Source organism: Schistocerca serialis, chromosome 10 (genome assembly GCF_023864345.2).
Source record: "Schistocerca serialis cubense isolate TAMUIC-IGC-003099 chromosome 10, iqSchSeri2.2, whole genome shotgun sequence".
NCBI classification, from domain to species: domain Eukaryota; kingdom Metazoa; phylum Arthropoda; class Insecta; order Orthoptera; family Acrididae; genus Schistocerca; species Schistocerca serialis.
This window is the reverse complement of record NC_064647.1, coordinates 248,235,836-248,258,482: the sequence shown is the minus strand read 5'-3', so window position 1 is coordinate 248,258,482 and position 22,647 is coordinate 248,235,836. Positions and strand designations below refer to the sequence as shown.

The 22,647-nt window shown below is 43.1% G+C and overlaps 1 non-coding gene across 1 annotated transcript; it reads right to left on the bottom strand.

The window, feature by feature from the left end:
* Positions 1-3,262: 3,262 nt before the first annotated feature.
* On the bottom strand, positions 3,263-3,335 carry Trnav-cac (transfer RNA valine (anticodon CAC)). The gene has a single exon. It is a non-coding gene; the product is annotated as a tRNA-Val (tRNA).
* Positions 3,336-22,647: the final 19,312 nt, after the last annotated feature.

The following is a 22,647-nucleotide window of genomic DNA, read 5'->3' as shown; positions in this document are numbered from 1 at the left end:
TAAGCGCTCTCCTTCTCAAATACCGGATGAGAAAAGGCCGAATATTTGCGAGCTGTCAGGGCCAACACAAACACACAGTTTGTAACTGTATTAAAACCTCTCTTACTGTGCTAAACCTTAAACATAAGCTTAACGAGTCGATTATGACAGAGTTTAAATTTTTAAATTCGGTCAATGATCACGCGAAATATTGTAAACCAAATTCTTGTTCCCTCTTGGAAGCCGTTGGATAACGGAAACTGATGTTACATGTTCCGGGACTGACGCTTAGTAATACGGATAAAGCTTACTGCAATGACGAAGCTACTATTGATAACACATGTATTAAACTTCAAGTTTGAAGTAAGCCTTAACGATTCCGCTGGTGTAGGAACCATGTTTTTGAGGCGAAGAACTCGTCGAGCCATGTTCGGAACGCATTTTCATCCGGAAAGGAAGTTCGTTGAAAGTTGTTCCATAGAGAGCGGAAAAGGTGTAAATCTGAGGACGCAAGATACGATGAATAAGTTGGGTGCGGAATGCCTTTCCAACCCAACTCCTGTACAGTGTTTTTGTCAGTCGAGTAGAATGCGTTCTGGCGTGAAGCAGCATCACTTGACGCAATCTTCTTGTGGTTGTTCTCGAATTGGCATCTCAGCTCTTGGCAGTGAATGGCAGCTGTGATGATTACACCTGGGGGAAGCAATTCGTAGCACTCCACACCGTCGCTGTTGCACCAGATGCATAACATAAACTTCTGTGAATGCGCACAGGTCTTTGTACGCGCAGTTGCTTCTTTCCCTGGGCTCAGTCATTCCTTTCTTTTCCTCATGTTAGCATATAGGAACAGTTTCTCGTCAGTAGTAACGATACGGGGTAGGACTGGTCGGCGTTGTTCACGAGCAAAGTGATGACGAGCAAGCAGAGACGGACGTGTGGCCACGCGCCGACTTTTGTGATTTTGGCTCAGAGCATGCTGTACCCGTACACCTGATTTTGAACGTCCCTAACTGCATGCAAATGTCGCACGATGGTGGAATGATGCAATTTCATCACATTTGTCAGTTCTCTAGTGGATCATTGTGGATTAATGCTTTTAAACGATCTTCATCAAACCGAGAAGGTCTTCCTGAACGTGGAGGATCACCAATGTCAAAACGATCCTCCTTAAAACGAGGAATCCATTTTCTTGGCGTGCTCTGTGCAGTGGCCTTATCCCCATACCCGGCGTAAGTGTTTCGGACTGCCCCGCTGCTATCACCCATCTACTGAACTCGAGCACAATAATATGTCGATTTCTCTAGTTGACATTCCATTCCCTGGCGTTCACAGCTCCACTCACTACCTCCATATGACAAAATAACAATATGTGAACTCAAATTTTAATAGTAAGCTGTAAATAGGAGACTGACAATTGGTAAATAAATCCATAGCAACCGGAATACTAGCATGCGAAAGAAAAACACTCAGCCGTGGTAAAAATTGCTGTTTTGAAGAGCGCGCCGTAGCGCGTAGTGTGAAGCAGTCGCCCTCCGTTTCTGGCGGTGGCGCCGCTGTGGCAATTGAAGGCTTCGGTGTCTCCCTCTGGTGGGAAAGGTTGCCTGTTCACGTGCATTTAAGGGGCGCGATGAGCTCGCCAGTGGGACAGTCTGGGTCACTCTCTCGTCCCCAGCTTGCTCGTCTGTCTCTCGTCCGCATTTGTTAGGCAGTTAGTGTCTGTCTGTCGTTCGGAGCTGCCTCTGTCATGTTTGTCGGATTTGGTGTGTTAACGAATTTATTGCTTGGAGTGTAACAGCCTAATTCCTGAAATATGTTTTGATCTTGAGAGGAGGTATCTGTGTACTGTAGAGTATCTTAACTTTTTTGACCAACCTTGTAGAATTTTATGTAAGATTGCAATTCATGGGCTTTTATTTGAAATGATCATTTTAGTATATAAAGTTGCCACCGTTTCACCGTAAGACTTAGAAGTTAAAATCAAGTTACACCTTCGCTGGCAAGGTTAATATTTTAATTTTCATTGTTTTGTACCATAACCATCCCTCCTACGGGGGGGGGGGTGCATATTTTGTGTGCTTGTGTAAATTGTTAAAACACTTAGTTTAAGGTTGTCTGGTGTTGTGGTGTTGCAAATTTGCACCAGTGTAGTCTTTCACAGGCTGTTGTTAGCGGTCGTAAATACGGCCGTGTCAGAAGGAAGCGGCAAGGTTCTCTGCCCGAAAGCTCATACAGTCAAAACTTGTTTCTTTCTGCCTCTGAATAAATTGTAACTTGATATTTAGAGGGTGCTTTCTGATTATAATTTTAAATGTTTCTTTTAAAAAACGCCTTTAGGCACTAATAAAGTGAATAAAATTTCCCATTTGTTAAAAGTAATTTGGTTGTGATTTCATCAGTTACTCCCTGGCAACTGCTTCCACGCTTACGTAGTGTGATTAAATGTGTTAATGTTCTTGATGAATCGCTAGTAAATAAAATAAATTCTCAAGTATATTCTTTGAAAATAAATCACGGTTCAAACGCTGTGAAGTTAGGGATGAACGCAATATAAAGCGAAATGAAAAATTTTGTTTCCGCCCGGGATCGAACCTTTTTTTTTGTAACCATATATATTTATTTAAATATTTTAACAACGATACATTTAAAAAAAAAGACATTTTATTCTATTAATCTATTATCCTAGTGATGGTTAATATTATTGTCATTTTATATGTTTTCGTTTTTTTTTCCTTTTTAGTTTTTCTCTTATTGTTTGTTCCTTAAACCCTTTTACATGGCCATTTGTCTTTTTTTTTTGAGGGTGGTAGACATTGCAGGACAGGCATAACAGTTTATATTTGGCATCGTTGCATTGATTTGAGTTTATGTTTCTGTATGTGATGCACTTGTGATGACACAGGCACATTGTGTATTCTGGTTTGATCTCTTCCTCTAGTTACACTGTTTAGTGGGACAGTATGAAGGAACGTCACCACGATAGGTGGAGCAGAAGTGGAAGAAACTTTTTTTTTTTTTACATATACTACAGAATATACCTAATTGAAGAAGAGAGAAAATTTTGTCATATTACATAAGAGAAGCAGAAAGGATAGTGTGAGTAATCAATAGAATTTTATAGGCACAAAGTAAAGGAAATCAAAATATCTAATAATAATGGGTAGTTGGCACTTTGCACTAGGGAGCACTTTGTGTCACTGATTCCACTAGGAAGAAACACTTTATACTACTATACTTCACTATTTGATGCGAGAAGAGAAAGCTCTTTACCACGATTTTAAAATAATGTTTCCGCCCGGGATCGAACCGGGGACCTTGCGCGTGTGAGGCGCACGTGATAACCACTACACTACGGAAACTGACAGTAGCAGGTTGTGGACTTAAGGAGTGCTACGCACAGTAGCGGCCCCCCCCCCTCCCCCCACCCCACCCTTCCACCCACCAAGCACGGTCGGTGTGAACCGGTTTGAGGCGTATGTGGTGGGGGGCTGGCGCACGCCCCCTGGCCTGCTAAGTGCTGCTCCAGATAAGATCGCAGCGCTCGGGCGGGTCCGCTGTCGAATGGAGGCAACTTTCCGATACTCGCTAACAGCCGGCAGCGTCACTTGTCCGAAACGCGACGTACCAGTGAGAACTTGTGTCTTAGGCAAGAGGTAGCACGAACGTGATGTTAAAAGTCCTCATTCACATACTAATCGAGTCACGGTAACCGTGATCGTAATGGCTCGAAAGCGAAACATTGAAGTGAAACGAATGAAAAACTCAATGACGTCCATCTCCTCTTCTGTCTGTTCTCCGCTGACTCCATGCCCCCACCCCGCAATACGGCTGGCTAGTTGTAATCGTGGTGTTCTCTCTTTTTTTTTTTCTCTTCGAAGGCCACCTCCGTCTTCAGAGCTTCAGTCGGCCACCGTTTCAATGTCAGCGCAGCACAAACGCCTGCCAGTAGAAGGCTAGAGTGCGTCTCTGACCTTACGGAAGAGCATTTACGAAATTACCACAAAATATATACCATTAAGAAGGGGCCCGTACATACTTCCCCTCACCGATTTGGTTGGTTGATTTGGGGCAGGGGACCAAACAGCGAGGTCACCGGTCCCATCGGATTAGGGAAGGATGGGGAAGGAAGTCGTGCGTGCCCTTCCAAAGGAACCATCCCGGCATTCACCTGAAGCGATTTAGGGAAATCACGGAAAATCTAAATCAGCATGGCCGGATGCGGGTTTGAACCGCGGTTCTCACGAATGCATGTCCACTGTGCTAAACATTGCGCTGACAGATTTGATTCATATTGTCAGGCTGTTAAGTGCACGACTCGGACTTCAACGTATGTGAACAGCAAGACGCAACTGTCAATTGTATTCGAGACAATAGAGTTTGAACATTTTAGGCGTGTATTACCTATTTCGTATGTGTTGTTGTTGTTCTGGTCTTCAGTCCTGAGACTGGTTTGATGCAGCTCTCCATGCTACTCTATCCAGTGCAAGCATCTTCATCTCCCAGTACCTACTGCAGCCTACATCCTTCTGAATCTGTTTAGTGTATTCATCTCTTGGTCTCTCTCTACGATTTTTACCATCCATGCAGCCCTCCAGTACTAAACTGGTGATCCCTTGATGCCTCAGAACATGTCCTACCAACCGATCGCTTCTTCTTGTCAAGTTCTGTCACAAACTCCTCTTCTCCCCAATTCTATTCAATACCTCCTCATTAGTTATGTGATCTACCCATATAATGTTCAGCATTCTTCTGTAGCACCACATTTCGAAAGCTTCTATTCTCTTCTTGTCTAAACTATTTATCGCCCACGTTTCACTTCCATACATGGTGAAACGTCCCCTTTTGAAAAATTATATACGTGACTGGGCTTAAACTGACACACAATACTTTTAGCGCAACGCAGTCTGACTTTCAATAATCCCTACAAAAGAATGACACTGACTAACATTAACCTATACCTTTCACAAATCACTTACCTCACAAAAATCTTCGTTACTCGAACTACTGCAATACAGCGAGCGCCACTACTGCCAGCTAAATAAAAGACTCAAACTACGGAAGGCACTAACTACTGATAGGCATAGTTAGCAAATGAAAGATTTTAATAGAGAACAAACAATGTATTTACCTTACTAGTCATAATATATATAGCAGTTCATGACATCGAGTCTTACAAATTTAAAAACTCCGCCATCTCACTCCCCACATCCACCACTGCTGGCGGCTCACCTCCAACCAGTGCTGTCAACTCTAAAAAACCCGAGTCGCTAGATTCAATATCAAAAGTCGCTAGAAAGTCGCTAAAACTGATATTACTAGCGGTGTACTGAAAATTTCGTGCTGTGAATGGTGCAATAAGCCAGTGGGGATGGGGGTAATAAAATATTAATAAAAATTGCCTCATACGTAATTGCTATATTGTCTTAATTAAATGACGCATCGCTTGCAACAGCATACATATAAAATACGCTAACGTTTAATTAAACATGTTATCATAATTGACGCAACAGTAGTGATTCTTTGTAGCAAAAGAAAGCAAGAACTCAAATTAGGTTACAAAATATATACATACTGGTATGTGAGCTGTTCATCGTCGTCACTCAGAAGATCGAATAACTCTTCTGTTTCATGCTCTGACAGAACTGTAGTTGATGTAGAGGGTTGAACGTCGCTCAAAAGATGATGTTGCAGTTCGACTGGTTTTGTCGCAAAAGAGTAACTCTTGTTCGTTCCAATAAGCTCCAATACGTCTGACGGTATGTCAAAAGATGCACAATCTTTATTTTGTTTGTTCAGCTGGTCTCTCAATATGATCAAAGCATTAATTGTCTTTAACGATAATCTGTTACGTTGTTTAGTTTTTATAATGTTCATAGAACTGAATATTCTTTCCACTTCTGCATTTGAATGCGGTAGGCATAGAACAGTCATTGCTAGCTGTGAAATCAAAGAAAAAGGTTTCTCCCCTGCGGCATTTTTATACTGCAAAACCTCACTCCAAAATCGAATAGTGTTAGTAGTGTTATTTCACCTAATGAACTCGATATTATGCCATTCTTGCAGCATACCGTCTATGAAATCGCCACTAAAACCCAATTCTTTGGCTACATCCGCTACAGCACTATTTTTATTCACTTTTAGTGTTTCTTCAACATTCAGCATCGACATTTTTTTTCAGGATCGTAACGTTACTTGGCAGTATTTGTTGAATTTCTTTTATGAGTTTCAGACTAAACTGAATTCATCTCTTCTTCAAATGAACTTTATTTTCTTCAGACAAACTTGACTCAGACCATTTCTGTTGAAACATAAAACCAAGGTTCGGATTTTCGTATATACATTTGCCTGGAACTGGTGTTGTCAATAAATCAACAGTTGGAAAAACTATGTTTTGTCCGAGTGACTGCATTAGAAATACAAGTGTATCTAGTAATTTAGTGGGGTCATTGGCTCCTCCTTCAAAAGCTTTTATTGCTATTTGTACGTCATTTAAAGCATGTAAAGATGATTTGAGGCGTCACAATACATCTTGTACAAAAGATCGGCAGTGTAACAATTGTCTTGAACCATGGCAAGTGAAAAATGTAGCTTTAGTTCTTCCCACTGCTCCATAATTCTTCGTATTGCTGGTTCAATTGAAAGCCAACGTGTTGCACAGATCTTCAAAAATTTTAGTGGCTGTTTACCACAATTTATTGTTTCATAAACCTTTTTATATTCATCTTGTCTTTTGGGTGAAATGGAGAACCAATTGTAGCTTTCCCGTACAAGAAATTCTACGTTTCTAGGTATGGTATTCACTGAGGCGTGCGAAACTGCAGGCTGAAGAGAGTGACAAATGCAACGGATCAATACCAAATGCTTCAAACCATATTCTCTCTTGAGTTGTTCGAAAAGCCCATTGTTTATTCCAACCATTGCAGAAGCATTACCTGTGCCAATTCCTACCATATTAGCGTTTGGAAGTTTGAGATCATTCAAAGAATTCACAAGAACAGCAACCAGATTTCTTGCATCTGCAGTTTCTACTACAGTGAGTTTGATAAATGCTGATCTAATGGCTTGGTTGTTAACACTATAGTACCATATAACGATACCTAGCATTTTAGATACTGATACATCTGTGGATTCATCTATTAGTACACTGTATTTTTGGTTACCTATATCTTCAACCAATGATAGTGTAAAATATGGAGCCAAAACTTCAGTTATAATGTTAGTGCACTTTGTACGATGTAATTGCATGTTTTTAGCGCCCTCATCAGCGGAAAACACCTTCTTGCACAGTATTCCTAAATGATCTACAGCTAAAATAGAACAATGTTCAGCAATAAATAAAGAAAGGGCGCCTTCCGCTCTGCTTGCTATTCTAACTGTAGTTTTCGGAACAATTTTCACAGTTAAGGTGGTTTATGTTTTTTTAAATCAATTTTTTGTTTATGCTTAATAGCTTTCGAATGCTTTCTAATATCACACAATTTAGCATAAAACTCTGTTGCACATACTTGACATCTTGCCTTGGATAAGTCTCCAATGACTGGTTTCAGCCACCCATTGAATTCAGGTTCTGCCTCCCACACATCTCGATTTTTTGAGCGTACTGCTTCTTCTGCGGTAAATCCATTATGTAAGCCAACACAACGTACGTTTCACCAATTTATAATCACTGAAAATACATTAAAACTCAGACGAACTAGAGATTATGAAACAATCTACTCACTCAGTAACTCGATATCAGTCCTATTGTTCATGTTTAAAACGTAATAACGTCTGAGATACCCCCACCGAATTGTCCTTGCGTAACCACTGTGCATGTGGTAATAATTTGACTGTGAATTAACATTTCGAAAAATTAGACGATAACAGGCTAGTGGGTAATGAATAATGAATTGTTCTATAGTTGAGGTTTTCTTACTCTGTAGGCAATTCCCACGTTCAGGTTTACTGAATGCTGAACAATGCTACATGATCTGCTAAGAACTTAATTTAACTTAGTAAATCTAGAACAAAGTCAGTGTAGTACCCATTCTACAGTTAAAATCTTAGTTTTCTTAATGAAAATACTGGCCCAAAATAGCTTTGATTTGTGCTTCAAAAGTCGTCAGTACTTCAAAAGTCGCCAGATAAGTCGCTAAATAATTTTTGTCGCTAAGAAGTTTTTTTTTTGTCGCTAAGACGAAGGCAAAAGTCGCCATTTCTAGCGACAAAGTCGCTAAATTGGCAACACTGCCTCCAACTGCCGAACGCTATGCGCTGTTAACATCCAGCTGCCCAACACTACAATGGCAGACAACAATGGAAACTAGCCACAGACTGCACACAGCACAGCCAGTGATTTTCATACAGAGCGCTACGTGGCGTTACCAATAAGAAAACCTAAACAGCCTACTTACAATGGCTACACTCCATACAAATACTTTCAGAAACGACTTCCTGACACCTTGCTCTGTTGCTTGCTCTGTTTTCTGTATCTCTATGTACATCCACGCCTCGCCGAAGGCTCCCAGGACCGGCGGTAGAGTAGGGGATAACGTTCGAATGTGGATCCGCCGCGAGTTATATGGAGAGCGGTGTTCAGATGCGGATCCACAATACGCCGCGCACGGGGTAGTGTTTCAAGGTGGATCCGTCTCGCGCCAGGTAGGAAGCTGTATTCGAATGCAGATCCACAGTGTACAATACCCGAGTTGGCGCTAGAGTGTGGATCTGCTGCGTACTATATATCCGGAGCTGTGTCCGAGAGGCGGATCCACCATACGCAGCATCCGTGGTAGGGTTCGCGGGTGGACCAGGCACGCGTTACGTCCGGAGAACTATTCCATGCTCGACGTTTGGTCCACCAGCCGCTGGGACCGGGTCCTGGGAGCCGTCCGCAAGGTGTGCGTGTACATAGAGACACAGAAAACAGAGCAAGCGCTCTCCGAATGTGGAGGTGACTGGATACGCCTTGGTTACATTTGGAGGCCATTTTAGAACACAGAACGATAACTTACGTCGCGGTCGCATGGATGGATCTGACATAAAATCGAAAGAAATGCGAAAACTGATTAGCGCATACATATAAACTATCCTAATATACACCGAAATGCGGTGAAAATGAGAACGTACCTGCTTATCTTCTGGTTCGCAGGGGGGAATTTGTACATGGAGCCAAGTATGCGGCAACAAGAGGAATGCAGGAAAACGATGACATCGAAGCAAGTGGAATAAGGAAGGCAGTCAATTTTTTCTCGTTGAGTTCATATTATAGTGTATGTCTACTGAGGTAGCAGTGATACACGCGAGTTCAATACTGTATTTGATGCGTTTCAGGAGGACGGAGAATCATTCACGTCTAAACTTACTCACATCTGTGTCAAATGATAACGGAGGGTGTACGGGATGATCGATTGAGCCAGAGCTGCAACGAGGTACGATTCAAACTTTGACTCACTTATTCTAGAGAAGGACAACTTGCCGAAGGTAGATTTTTTTTTTCCCAGTATTCTATTTGGATGCTTTAGTCACGTGATATAGCCAGCGTTCTAGCCGTATGTGGCTACGTGTTCGGTATGTGGTTTAAAGCACTGTCTACTTGCGATCGTTAACGGTGAACCCGTCGGTCATCAGAGGACTCCCATCTCATGTGTGATGAAAGTTGACACATTCCTCTAAACGCACTTTGATTTACGCGATCCCCACCCTGTCGCATCCTTCGTGTAAAATCGAGACTTCAGCGTCATAACTAAGTTAGCTGTGGGTATTTGTGAGGGGCTGTAATCAATGTGTACACACTTACCCGACAGACGGGTGTTTACAGAGTTGGTGACGGGATGACTTGTAATTTTCGCATGTTGGACGCTGCTGTTATGCGTTTCCGCTTGCTTGTAGGATGTACCGGCTGCTAATAACTATCATTTTTGTATAGACCTGATGGAGTAATAGTATTATTTCTGACTCGTGATCTGGTGTGATCATCGGGTACTAGACGTGTCCGCTGGGCTATATTGGGCTCCTATCATAGAAAGGAAAAGTTTAACGATTGGGGTAGAGACAGCTCAGCGTAAGGTGACCGGGGGGAAGGATGTATGTCTGACAGGACGGAAAAGTAAGCGATCTAAGGTTATTGCACGTTTTTAAATGCTGAACGTTCTAGTCTTAGGAGTGTGTGTGTGTTTATGTTCTCTCTCTCTCTCTCTCTCTCTCTCTCTCTCTCTCTCTCTCTCTCTCTCTCTCTCTCTCTCTCTCTCTCTCTCTCTCTTACCGGAGCCTTCGATGCACCGATCATGGACTCAGGAACAATACCTTACGCAAGATAGATTGGAAGATTTACTTAAAAATGTATCGAACTACGTTGTGTATAAATATCACTCCGCTCTTGTCCTTCTTAAATTAAGGCACTCTGAGATCTGTTACTATAGATCGATATGGTATGCTAAGCTCCAAGACTTGGTTACATCTCGAGAAATGTGGTGCACTTGAAGGGGTTAGGACTAGGCAAGCTCTATTCAGTCAAGAGAGGTGGAGTGCAGCTGCATTCGTCTGCTCGGTTGAGGGTTAATTGGGTAGCGATGTTGCGGGGTAGGTTGGTCAATGCCGAGGTGAGGATGGTCTTTTAACGTAAGAGGACTAGATAGCTCTGTGACCGTCATACGCAGAGAGATTGATCGAGTACTATGCGCGAGGTCTTAGAAGTATTTATAGCGTTGTCTGGTATTATTTGATCGTCTTTATGTGTTCGAGAATTAAGTGTGAATGGACGTGCTGAGAAGTCATCTATGAATGATCGCAATGATAGTTGCTAAGTAGAGGATGTATGGTTTAACTATGATTCTGAAATTAAGAAAACAAGCTGTCACATGATTGTCCAGTGTTGGACTTACTGTAAAATTTTTCGCGATATCAGCTGTGATGGATAATATTACAGTAGATAGGTGGTGTCTTATCCATCGCATCTGTGCATTGGGTACGACATAATGATTGACTGACAATGCTTGCTTGAGTTGGGGAACAAATTTTGGTTGATGGGCCGCAACTTCCGGGGTTGCTAGCACCGAAAACGGTGATCCCGTACTTGTGTGCAAAAATGACCAATCACTAGAAATGGAATGCACAGTTATAAACTATTCGGTCACTGCGACATATGAGTTTAAATGTAGAGGTGGTCAGTCACTTTCTAGGGGCGTCGCTACAACGCCAGCAGGCTCTTCTTGGTTCCTTGTGTTGTGGCTGTCCTTTATTTAAAATCATTCAGTGTTATGCTATCGACTGTAAGAATATGATTTACAAGGTGCAAGGTATAGCTTCCTGTGAGAGGCCATGCATCAGTCCGTGTTAATGTCTGTTTAGAATCAGACACTGACTTCGAAGTCGCGGCAGAAAGACGAAATGCTCGGCAGTGTGCAAAAGCGTGTTAGAAAACACTGTTTGAACAAGGGTTTCTCATTCGCTTAGAGTATGGGTGAGCAAACTTTAAAGGGCTCTCTGCAGCGTGTGTATATTTAATATGATCTTGTTCATATAGGCATTTGTAGTTTGAGGTGTCGGACTTGGCGAGGTGTTAGGAATTCTTGGATGGTTGCACTCTGAGTTATTCGGGGTGAGTATTGTGAATTCCGTTTGTCCGCGCTGGAGGTGGATCGCATTGGTGCCTTCGTGACTTTTTCACTGTTTGATGGTAGACGATAAAGATGATAGGGTGTTGAGGATCTGTTGTACTTGTACCTAGTTTGAGGCGTATAACATTGCGCGCATTTCCGGCGAATGGTCAAAACGAGGTCCTGTTGTAGTAACGGAGATCGTTCTGTTTATAGACAGGTTGCAGAAGGTAATAGATATGTCTTTCTCCTACTTAAATTGCAGAGATCAGATGGGTGAAGATAAATGCATACTCATCTATGCTTAGAAAGGGAGAATGCTTTTTTATTATTAAGTGAGTTTTGGCAGGAGTGAATATGGTTTTATATATATGCGAGTGTTTAAGATTTGTGAGTGGAAATTGTCAGCGAAGCGTGAATGACGTCGGGTTCGCTAGCAGGCGGAGAAACTGTTTACATGTCCTGTTTGAGATGCAAGGGGGGGAGGGGGAGATAGAGATCTGTCCTATTCAGGAATCCATTTGTGCACTGTATGTCGTTAGACAATAGCTGGAGAGCAGGTATAGGGAGAGCCCACTTCAGCATTCTGGTCCTGGGGGCTGAGTGGACGGCTGTTTAGATGGACAGCTATGTGGCTTTGACATGCCGCCGCCGGCGCTCAGACACTCGCTTTGTAAGGCGCTATGGGATTAGTTTGAACATTTAGTACTTGTTTCGGTGGTTATTGGATTAAGAACTGTAATAATGAAGGTCATGAACGGGACCGCTGTGTAATTGAGTAAGTGTGTTTACGTATTTTAAGATACGTTTCGCGAATGGTGATGTTAAGTTGATGGCGCAATTTAGCTACCACTGTAAAAAAATAGCTGTCTGCTGCTAAAGGAAAGAAAGAAAGAAAGAAAGAAAGAAAGAAAGTAAGGGATGACCTTGCCCCCAGACCTGATGGATGAGTTATTAGATAAGAGCAAGTGATAGTTGAATGATGCTATGTGTTCGGATATAGGAGTCTCTAAACGGTGGGGAGAGATTTTTTTTTTTTTTTTTTTTTTTTTTGTGGAAATTTATGCAATCTATAGATAGTGATATTCGACCGCTAGTGACAACAGTTAAGAGCGGAAAAATAGCTACAAATCGAGCGGCAATGGTAATAATATTTAATTGAAGGTGGAGGTGGTAAATATGGACCAGGCTTTGAATATTGGTGTGAGTGTCGTATGTGCTTGATGCTCTGTATAAAAGTTCGACTCTTTAATTGCGTTTGGTATTTCTGGGTGTGTGTAAAATTCATTTTACTGTTGAAAGTGCGAGAAAGATGAGTTGATTGGTGTTTAGATAGAGGCTACGTTTGTAATTCGAATAGAGGGGATGAGAATGGTAAATTGATTGGTGGGCATGGTTTTTGGGGTGATATATGAGTGTCAAGATAGGGTTGAGGACGTTTGCGTTTGTTGATGGTGGGACGGGTGTGAGGTTAGGTGTGGCGGGAGGTGTAAATTAGATCTTATTTTTAAAAAAAGTTGTAAAGTAAGAATAATATTGAGAAGGTTTTAGATGGCTGGTCACGCGACGAGGCGAGAGCAGGGATGTGTAGTTATGTTAGTAAAGGGCCGTGTAATGTCTTGTGAGGAGCAATGTGCAGTGTGCTACAGTGTCATGGAGGTAAAGACATGTGCTGCTATGATGTGTCTAGTGTATGGAGGCTGCGCTTTGGAATTATGCTATGTTGATATGAAGTTGACTTTCACCCGCGTTCGGTGGTCGCGGCTCGGCATTGTGACGGATCGCGGTCCTGGACGGACGTCTGTGTGTGCTTTGACAGCTGACGAGGGCGTTGACCACGCCAACTCACGCTTGCGGAAGCCGAGCAGGGGCTGTGCGAGGTCTGAAATCAGACGGATGGGTGACTTCACGATCCTGTGGCCAGGGTGCGGAGTGGGGGGTACCTGCGCGCGTCTGCTGAGTTACTTTGGGAGCAGATCTGCAGGCTCTGCTATGCGTTATTTGGATAGTTTATGAGTACTGAGCGTATCTACACATCAGTGTGAAGAATTATTTAGTAGCAGTTTGCTATTGGGTGTACTGGAATTATGATTGAGTGCGTGTCCGTGGGCTGTGCGACATGGCCTAGGGTGATTGTGTGATAGATATACTGTATGGTTAAATAAGTTGTTTGAAAAAATAAATAGAGTGTTGTCAATCATTACACTGCAGCGGCGTTATTCGTGTGTGTCGACGAGCTATGCACTATTCTGACAATAGACGTGAGGGCAGGTCCAGACCTGAGACGCCTGCGGTAAACATGAGAAGAACAATGCAGCTTTCACGTGTGTCAGATGAGAGTGCCCTTTCTGGTCGGCTGTCACGAGCGAGCGCTGGGAAGCTGAACTTGAGTGAAGGCTCTGGTGCGCCCTCCCCCGCCGACCGCACGCGCGCGCTGCCTGGGCCTGCCTGGGACCGTAAGCTAAGGAGCATAGGCGATATCAATTTCTCCGGTGTCAGGCGCGAATGCGACTGTGTTGAGGTCATGTTTGGGGGAGGCCGAACAGAGACTTTTTGGTAGGTTTAGCAGCTGGGGGTGTTTGGGCGCGTCTGTTGGACTATTTTTTTGCGGGCATGTCTGTGCACTGTGCTGTGCGTTATTTGGAGAGTTTAAGAGTAGATAGCTCGTCTGCCGATATTGTGTACCGCATTATTTACGAGCAGTTTGCTATTGTGTGGTGAAATTAGGAGTTGTTTACGTCTTTGTGGCCTGTGTCAGATGACCACAGTCGGATCAGTGCGGGTGTTTTGTGACAAATATACTCCACGACTAAATAATAGGGGCTCCAAATAAATAGAGTGCAGCCCTTCCTTACTTCCCCGAGCAGCACAGCGCAGTCTGAGCGGTTTTTACGCAAAAACTGCAATCTGGTCAGACTGTGAGTGAGTCAACAAATAACTGGACAAATTTATCTGTAGAGGAGTTATAGGTCTGGATTGGAATGAATATCTTGATGGGTGTGGTTGTGTTGCCACGTGCAGTGCACTACTGGAGTTCAGAACCTGCCTTATGTCAGCCTTACATATCGAAACCTATGAGATGCAGAAGTTTCAAGAATATATGTCCCAAATAAATAAAGTACACTCTTTCCACCTTCCATCAGCCTATGGACAGAAAATTAGGATTTGTTTGGCTATTTGGGCGTAAATGTTTTGCATTATTTAAGAGCGTTTTTAATGTCTGTAGGCTGTGCTATGCGTTATTTTTAACTGTTTACAATTAGCAAGCGTGTGTCTAGAACATTATAAATGAGTTATGTAGGAATGTTTTGCAGGTCTGTATGACGTGGGACATGTCGGTGTGATACATATACTCCATTCCTAAATAAAGTAAAATGGTTCCTCCATCCATGGATATAGTGCAGGGTGAGTCCTTTTACCAGAAATGTGTAGGAAGAGGTTGAATGCTGGTGGATTAGTTTGAAACAATTTTCTTAGGTTGGTGGGGGAAGTGCAAGTGAGCTTTGTTTATTGGCAGATTTCAAACTTGGCGCTGGTTCCTAGGAGGAAGTGGCGGTCGGGTGGCTGAGGTTAGTGCAAGTGCCCTTTCTTTCCAACAATTTTGTTAGGTTGGCAGAGAAAGCGGAAGTGACCTTTCTTTACTGCCAGAATTCAAACTCGGCGCTGGTTCCTAGGGAGAGGTGGCTGTCTGGTCCTCGAAAAGTAGGTGAAATTAGGTAGTTGAACACCTTTGCGTACGTATATGAAATTGTAAATTGAATTATTTAATATGATTAAAAACGAAATGGAATTAAGTACTTAGGTATTTACAGAAGACTGTCCGTCGCGTGTATGGAGTGTGTGTGACGTAAGTGGGGCGGTGGCACAGCAATTGTACAGTTATTATGCGCATGCGAGAGAGAGTCAATTAGCGAGCGTTCTAGTGCGGACCAAACGTGCTGTTATATAGTCATGGCGGATTCCACTGTCGAGCAAACTTTGCCGCCACAAGTGTAGCACTGTGTTCTCCCTTGCACAAGGACATGTGGCGGACGGTGAGCGGTCGGCATCGACAGGTTTGAACGTGCCCAGGAAAACAACTTTGGCGCCAAAAGTGTGGCAGGGAACAGCCGACCGTTGTGTGATTCAGCTCTGAGGCAACAATTTTGGCGGGAAATGTGAGGAGGCGACGATTACACGTGGTGAACGGACAAGGGACCGCTGTGACGTCAAAGTCGGCAGGTGCCAGCGTGTCCAGCGAAAACATGTTTCCGACGTGGGAGCGATCGCTGGGCTGGCCCCCAGCGTACCGCCAGTCCAGCGCGAGTGGCCGGCCGCCTCACGTGACAGGCGTCGGCAGTGTCTCCACGCGCTGGCCAGGGGGTGGCGACGATTTGAACTAATTGTTGGAACGCGGTCGAAGTGGCGACTGCACTGCAATATCAAAGATATGTGTGCTGACTGTGTTGGAGAACAAGTGATGACCGTACTGCTTGAAATAAAGTCTTCAGTCCCTTCCCCCCTGCAAAATCAAAGGATGTGACTTACGTTACTGTAAGTGCAGTTTATTATTTGACGGAGAAAGTTCGTACATGTGATGAATTATGGTGTTGGGATTTGAACTTCTGATAGATTTTTGTTATGGATGTAAGCAAAAGGGCTTTCTCGCCGAGAAAATCGGACATCTTGAATAAATAATAAATGATAATAGTAAATAGAAGTACAGTTTCGAGACATTATCATGTTGGAATTTGAATTTGGCGCAATTTTCTAGTGGAGGTAGGCCTATAATAATAAATAATAATAATAATAATAAATGATAATGAATGATAATAATAAATGATAATGAATGATAATGAATAATAATAAAGAAAAGTAAGGTTTTGCAGCGATTATCATGTTGGAATTTGAATTTGGAGGGAATTTTCTAGTGGAGGCAGGTCAATAGTAATAAATAATAATAAATGATAATGAATGTTAATAAATGATAATGAATGTTAATAAATAATGAATGTTAATAAATAGTAATAAATAGTAATAAAGATAAGTACGGTTTTTGCATGCATTATCCTGTTGGAATTCAAACTTCCCGCCAATTTATCTTCTGGAGGCTTAGGTTAGTGGACATAGCACAATTGGTCTATTTTCCCGCCAAAATTCAAACTTCCCGCCATTTTTCTTGAGGTTAGGTTAGTGGACATGGCACAATTGGCCTATTTTCCCTCCAAAATCCGCCATCTTCGATGACGTCATGCGCTGTTGCCGAGTATACATGCCGCCATCTTGGATGACATCATCACCGCCATCTTGATTAAATTGGGCAACAATGCAGCGCGTCTTGACACCCCCCTTGTCCGCCTACTCACAGTATCAATCACTTCTAGGAACTCCACAAAACGAATATCTCTGCAATATTCCCAGCTCCTTGATAGCACTTTCAAGCAGGGTTTAGAGAAGGAAAATCAACAGTAGTCCAACTACATATTATGTAGAACTACGCAGTATCTGGTTCGTCTACTGTTGATTTTCCATCTCTAAACCCTGCTTGTTCGAATCCAAGTACCTCCTCGACACATCGTGTTAGCTGCTTCAACAACATGCTCCGAATCTCATAAGCGGTATGGTAATTCCTCAATACCTGCTGCATCTCAATCAGACCCCATTCTTAAGTATTAGTCAGATGACACACTGTGAGACCTGAGTTTCTCCTGGCGTATACAACTTTCAAATACCTTCCGGGAATTCAGCCAGGTAACACTTTCAGCGACCGCCCATATTTCGGCGGGAGAACACCCCGCCATTTTCAAGGCAAACTGCAACAGACAGGCGGCGTACATGCAAATTTAATACCTCGGTTCTCGGACTGAAGCAGGAAAGATAACACACACACACACACACACACACACACACACACACACACACACACACACACACTGAACACTGGTGCCACCAAAGATGACCAAAGTCAGAGCTATCGATAGTGAGACTATGAATTCGCAGGTGAGGTAGCATTGACTCTGTTCCTCTGTTTTTTGACAAGGGAGAGAGCCGGATTACAAACAGAGTTTAAACAGAAACCTCCATCCCTGTTTACGAGGTTGCTCGCTAATTTAATCTCAACTGCCTCCCTAATAACACTGTTCCAATAGCTGGACGTGCACGCCAATATCTCGGTGTTATTATATAACACGGGGTGACCAGTATCCAAGCAATGTTCGGCAATAGCAGATCTATTTGGCTGCTGTAATCGTGTGTGCCGTTTATGCTCAGTACATCGGTCCTCCACGGTGCTGATAATTTGACCAATATATGCCATGCCGCAGCTACAAGGAATGCGATATACACCCGCCTTACGCAGTCCAAGATCGTCCTTAACGGAACTCAAAAGTGCTCTAATTTTAGATGGAGGTCGGAAAACACATTTCACATTGTATTTCTGTAAAATACGACCGATCTTGTTGGACGTGTTTCCTACGTTGAAAGATGACACACTGTTTCCGTTCTATCGGCATCACATCTCTCCCCCAAATTAAAGAGATTAGGCGGTACACTATTGTAGGACCTCTCTTCCCTCGTTCAGGATCTCTGCAGGTATCTCTCTATTCCTGGCGCCTTTTCCTGTTCCAGGCTTAGTTCATTCTGTGCAGTAAAAATGCGATGAAAGTGTTTCGACAATTGTAGCGGAATCCCCAAGCTAACTAGTCATCAAAGAGGCGCAGAAAATCGCCAAACTAAATAGTCATCAAAGATGGGCGATAAACGGTCTATTTTGTGGTCACAATACACGAAATATTCACCAGGCCACGATAATTCGGTTCAGTATCACAGTTTACACAATAACACACGGGAGCTAACCGTGTCTGTTCTAAATTCCATAACGCAGGCGGAAAAGCTAAATTTATGCACTGGAGAACATCCAGAATTCGAGAAAGTTAAAACCTCTTGAAAAGTTGAAGCATACTAGCGGCTGTTCAGTTTACACGTTACCGCAGGCAGGTCAGCTTTCCACCAGGTCTCATAAAAAGTGTTTGCCTCCACTTGACTCCAGTAGTGTTCCGCCACTGCCTGTTGACTCTACCACTTTCCTCACTAAACTGTTACAACAGTATTTAAATAAAGTAAAGCTAAAAACATTCAGTAACACTCGGACCATTCAGAATAAATAAAAATAAAGGTTTGCTCACAAGTAAACAAGCTAGCAATCTTTCACAAGTGTGCTCACGTTAGATTACAACAAAATGTCGTCAAATATTGTTTAAACAATTATATCTGCGTGGTTGATAAACTTCAATAGTGATGTCAGCTATGCGATTGATCACTTCTTAAATTACCATGGTTTGTAATAATAACTGCAATTATATTTAAATGAAATATTCTTTAAAAAACTACACAAATATGATATCTGAGGTATTCATGCTGCATTCAGTTGCTGTGTTGCTATGGAGGATGCAATTTTTTGACAAAAATTTCCATAATGAAAAACATTTAAAGACATAATAGATCAATAACTAAAAAAAGTTACTGATATGTAGCTTTCAGGGATGATAGTTACAGTGTAATGATCATCACTTCACTGAATACGCCTCAGTTGTCTGATACTGTAGATGTATTCATAGTCCGCAGTTCGTGGTCGTGCGGTAGCGTTCTCGCTTCCCACGCCCGGGTTCCCGGGTTCGATTCCCGGCGGGGTCAGGGATTTTCTCTGCCTCCTGATGACTGGGTGTTGTGTGATGTCCTTAGGTTAGTTAGGTTTAAGTAGTTCTAAGTTCTAGGGGACTGATGACCATAGATGTTAAGTCCCATAGTGCTCAGAGCCATTTGAACCATGTATTCATATTTCCTCCATTATGTAACTGTGATTTACTGCAAAATTTCTAAGAGTTGCGAGCAGCCACATTACAGACTGTCTTAAAGTGTGGCATCTACTGCCCTCCCACTAAGCGTGCCCTGCCATCCAAATTCTCCCTGCCCTGAGCTTTACCCATTCGCGGCTAAGTACTGCACACCTTCGTACCTAGCCTGGGTTATACTGTTGACTTGGCTTGACCGGCCACTGTGCCACCTCGGCAAGTGTTCAACTGCACGAAAAGAAAAGTCCTTACGTCCTGCTAATTGTAGGCGGCAAAATAACTCGATTACATATGTGTAATGTAACAAGAAGCACAATGACGTTGCATGAATGATCCACTGGAACTGACGGCAAAATTACCGTCTTGTCCACCTTGGTAGCTGCACGGTCAGTGCTGAAGATTGGTAGCCAAATGGCCCTCGGTTCGATTCCTGGCCATATCGGAGATTTTCTTCACTCGTTGACTGGGTGACGTGTTGTCCTCATTTTCGTGTCATCGTAACTGACATTCCAGTATTGAAATGGCAGCAAAAAATGTTCAAAAAATGGCTTAAAAGTCTCTGAGCACTATGGGACTTAACTTATGAGGTCATCAGTCCCCTAGAACTTAGAACTACTTAAACCTAACTAACCTAAGGACATCACACACATCCATGCCCGAGGCAAGATTCGAACCTGCGACCGTAGCGGTCGCGCGGTTCCAGACTGTAGCGCCTAGAACCGCTCGGCCACTCTGGCCGGCTAAAAAATGGTCAAATGTGTGTGAAATCTTATGGGACTTAACTGCTAACGTCATCAGTCCCTAAGCTTACACACTACTTAACCTAAATTATCCTAAGGAAAAACACACACACACACACACACACACACACACACACACACACACACACACACACACACACACACACACACACACGCCCGAGGGAGGACTCGAACGTCCGCCGGGATCAGCCGCACAGTCCATGGCTGCAGCGCCCTAGACCTCTCGGTTAATCCCGCGCGACGAGAATGCAGCATGGGCATGCCCTGAAAGCTAATAAATTAAAATAGAATTACCATCTGTCGCTGGCAAAGTAACTGTGGGACCACAAACCAGAAAAATAAAAAGTCGTCGAGAACAAACATATGAAGTTACTGTGGGACCTGAGAGTTCAGAAAGATCAAATACTGGAACTCAATACACTGGCCGTCATAATTGCGAAGAAAGAAAGAGCGGATCATTGACATTGCCATCCCAGATGACAGCAGAATGGAGCAGGAACAGTATGACAACCTTGTCCAATTCGAGGACATGAAACTTGATTTCCAGCGCCTCTGGCATAAAAACGATGAAAATGACCCTAGTGTTTCTCGGCACACTGGGAGCAGTGTCAGTAGATTTACGCGGAGCTTAAAAACTATTGGCATAGGTAAAATGCCCATCTGACGACTGTTAAGTCACTTTAACGGAATCTCCTCCATCTGCATTGAAGATTCTTTTGTACTCCCTTCTTTCACCGATCATCTGAAGTATTTCTTCTGTTACCCATGGTTTGCTCGCAGTTACCTTCTTTGTACCCGTGTTTCTCTTTCCAGCTTCTGTGATTGCAGTGTTTAGAGATGTCCATTCCTGTTCAACTGGACTGCCTACTGAGCTAGTCCTTATTTCAGTATTTTCAACCTTACAGATCTTCAGGCGAATCTCGTCATTCGTTCGTACTTCCATATCCCACTTCTTTCCGTATCGATTCTTTCTGACTAATGTCTTGAACTTCAGCCTACTCTTCATCACTACTACATTTTGATCTGAGTATATCTGCTACTGGGTACGCCTTACAACCCAGTGTCTGATTTCGGAATCTTTGTATGGCCATTGTGTAATCTAACTGAAATCTTTCTGTATCACCCGGCCTTTATCCAAGTGTACCACCTCCTCAAGTGATTCTTGAACAGAGTACTCGCGGTTACTAGCTAAAGTTTATTACAGAACTAAATTAGTGTTTCTCCTCTCTCATTGCTTGTCCCGAGCCCATATTCTCATGTGACCTTTTCTTCTACTCCTTGCCCTACAACTGCACTCCAGACTCCCATGACTATTAGATTTTCATATTCCTTTACATACTGCATTACCCTTTCAATATCCTCATACATTTTCTCTCTCTCTTCATCTTCAGCTTGCGATCTCGGCATATATACGTGTACGGTGTTGATTTGCTGTCGATTCTGATAATAACAACCCTGTCACTCAACTGTTCACGCCGGCCAGTGTGGCCGTGCGGTTCTAGGCGCTTCAGTCTGGAACCGCGCGACCGCTACGGTCGCAGGTTCGAATCCTGCCTCGGGCATGGATGTGTGTGATGTCCTTAGGTTAGTTAGGTTTAAGTAGTTCCAAGTTCTAGGGGACGTATGACCTAAGATGTTGAGTCCCATAGTGCTCAGAGCCATTTTTTCGAACTGTTCACAGAATCACACTCTCTGCCATACCTTCCTATTCAAAACGACTCCTACTCCCTTTATACCGTTTTCTGCTGCTGTTGATATTACCCAATGCTCATCTGAGCAGAAATTCTTACCTTCTCTCCACTTTAATTCACTGACGCCTACTGTATCTAGATTGAGCCTTTGCATTTCCCTTTACAGATTTTCTAGTTTCCCTACCCAATTCGAACTTCTGACATTCCACGCCCCGGCTCGTAGATCGTTATCCTTCCATTCATTATTGAATCTTTGTCTCATAGTAACCTCCCTCTTGGCAGTCCGCTCCTGGAGATCCGAATGAGGGATTATTCTGGAATCTTTTGCCAATGGAGAGATCATCACGACACTTCTTCAATTACAGGCCACATGTCCTGTGGATACACGTTACGTGTCTTTAATGCAATGGTTTCCATTGCCTTCTGCATCCTCATGGCGTTAGTCATTGTTGGTTCTTCCGCCTTTAGGTGCAGTTTCCCACGACCAGGACAAGAGAGTGCCCTGAATTTCCCTCCGCACCTCCGCCCTCTTTGACAAGGCCGTTGGCAGTATGAGGGGTGACTTCTTATGCCGGAAGTCTTCGGCCGCCAGAAGATAGTGGACACTTAAAAACGATTAGCATAGATAAAATACCGATCTGATAACTGTACAGAGCCACTTAACCGGAATGTGTATGAAGCATCTGCCGTTATACGACTCATTTCTAGGCACTTGGCAGGTGGTCGGCTAGTTATGAAATACAAATCCAGCACAGTGAACTCATTAGCTGTGCGTGCTGTTAATACGAGGCGCGTTCAACAAATAATGCAACAA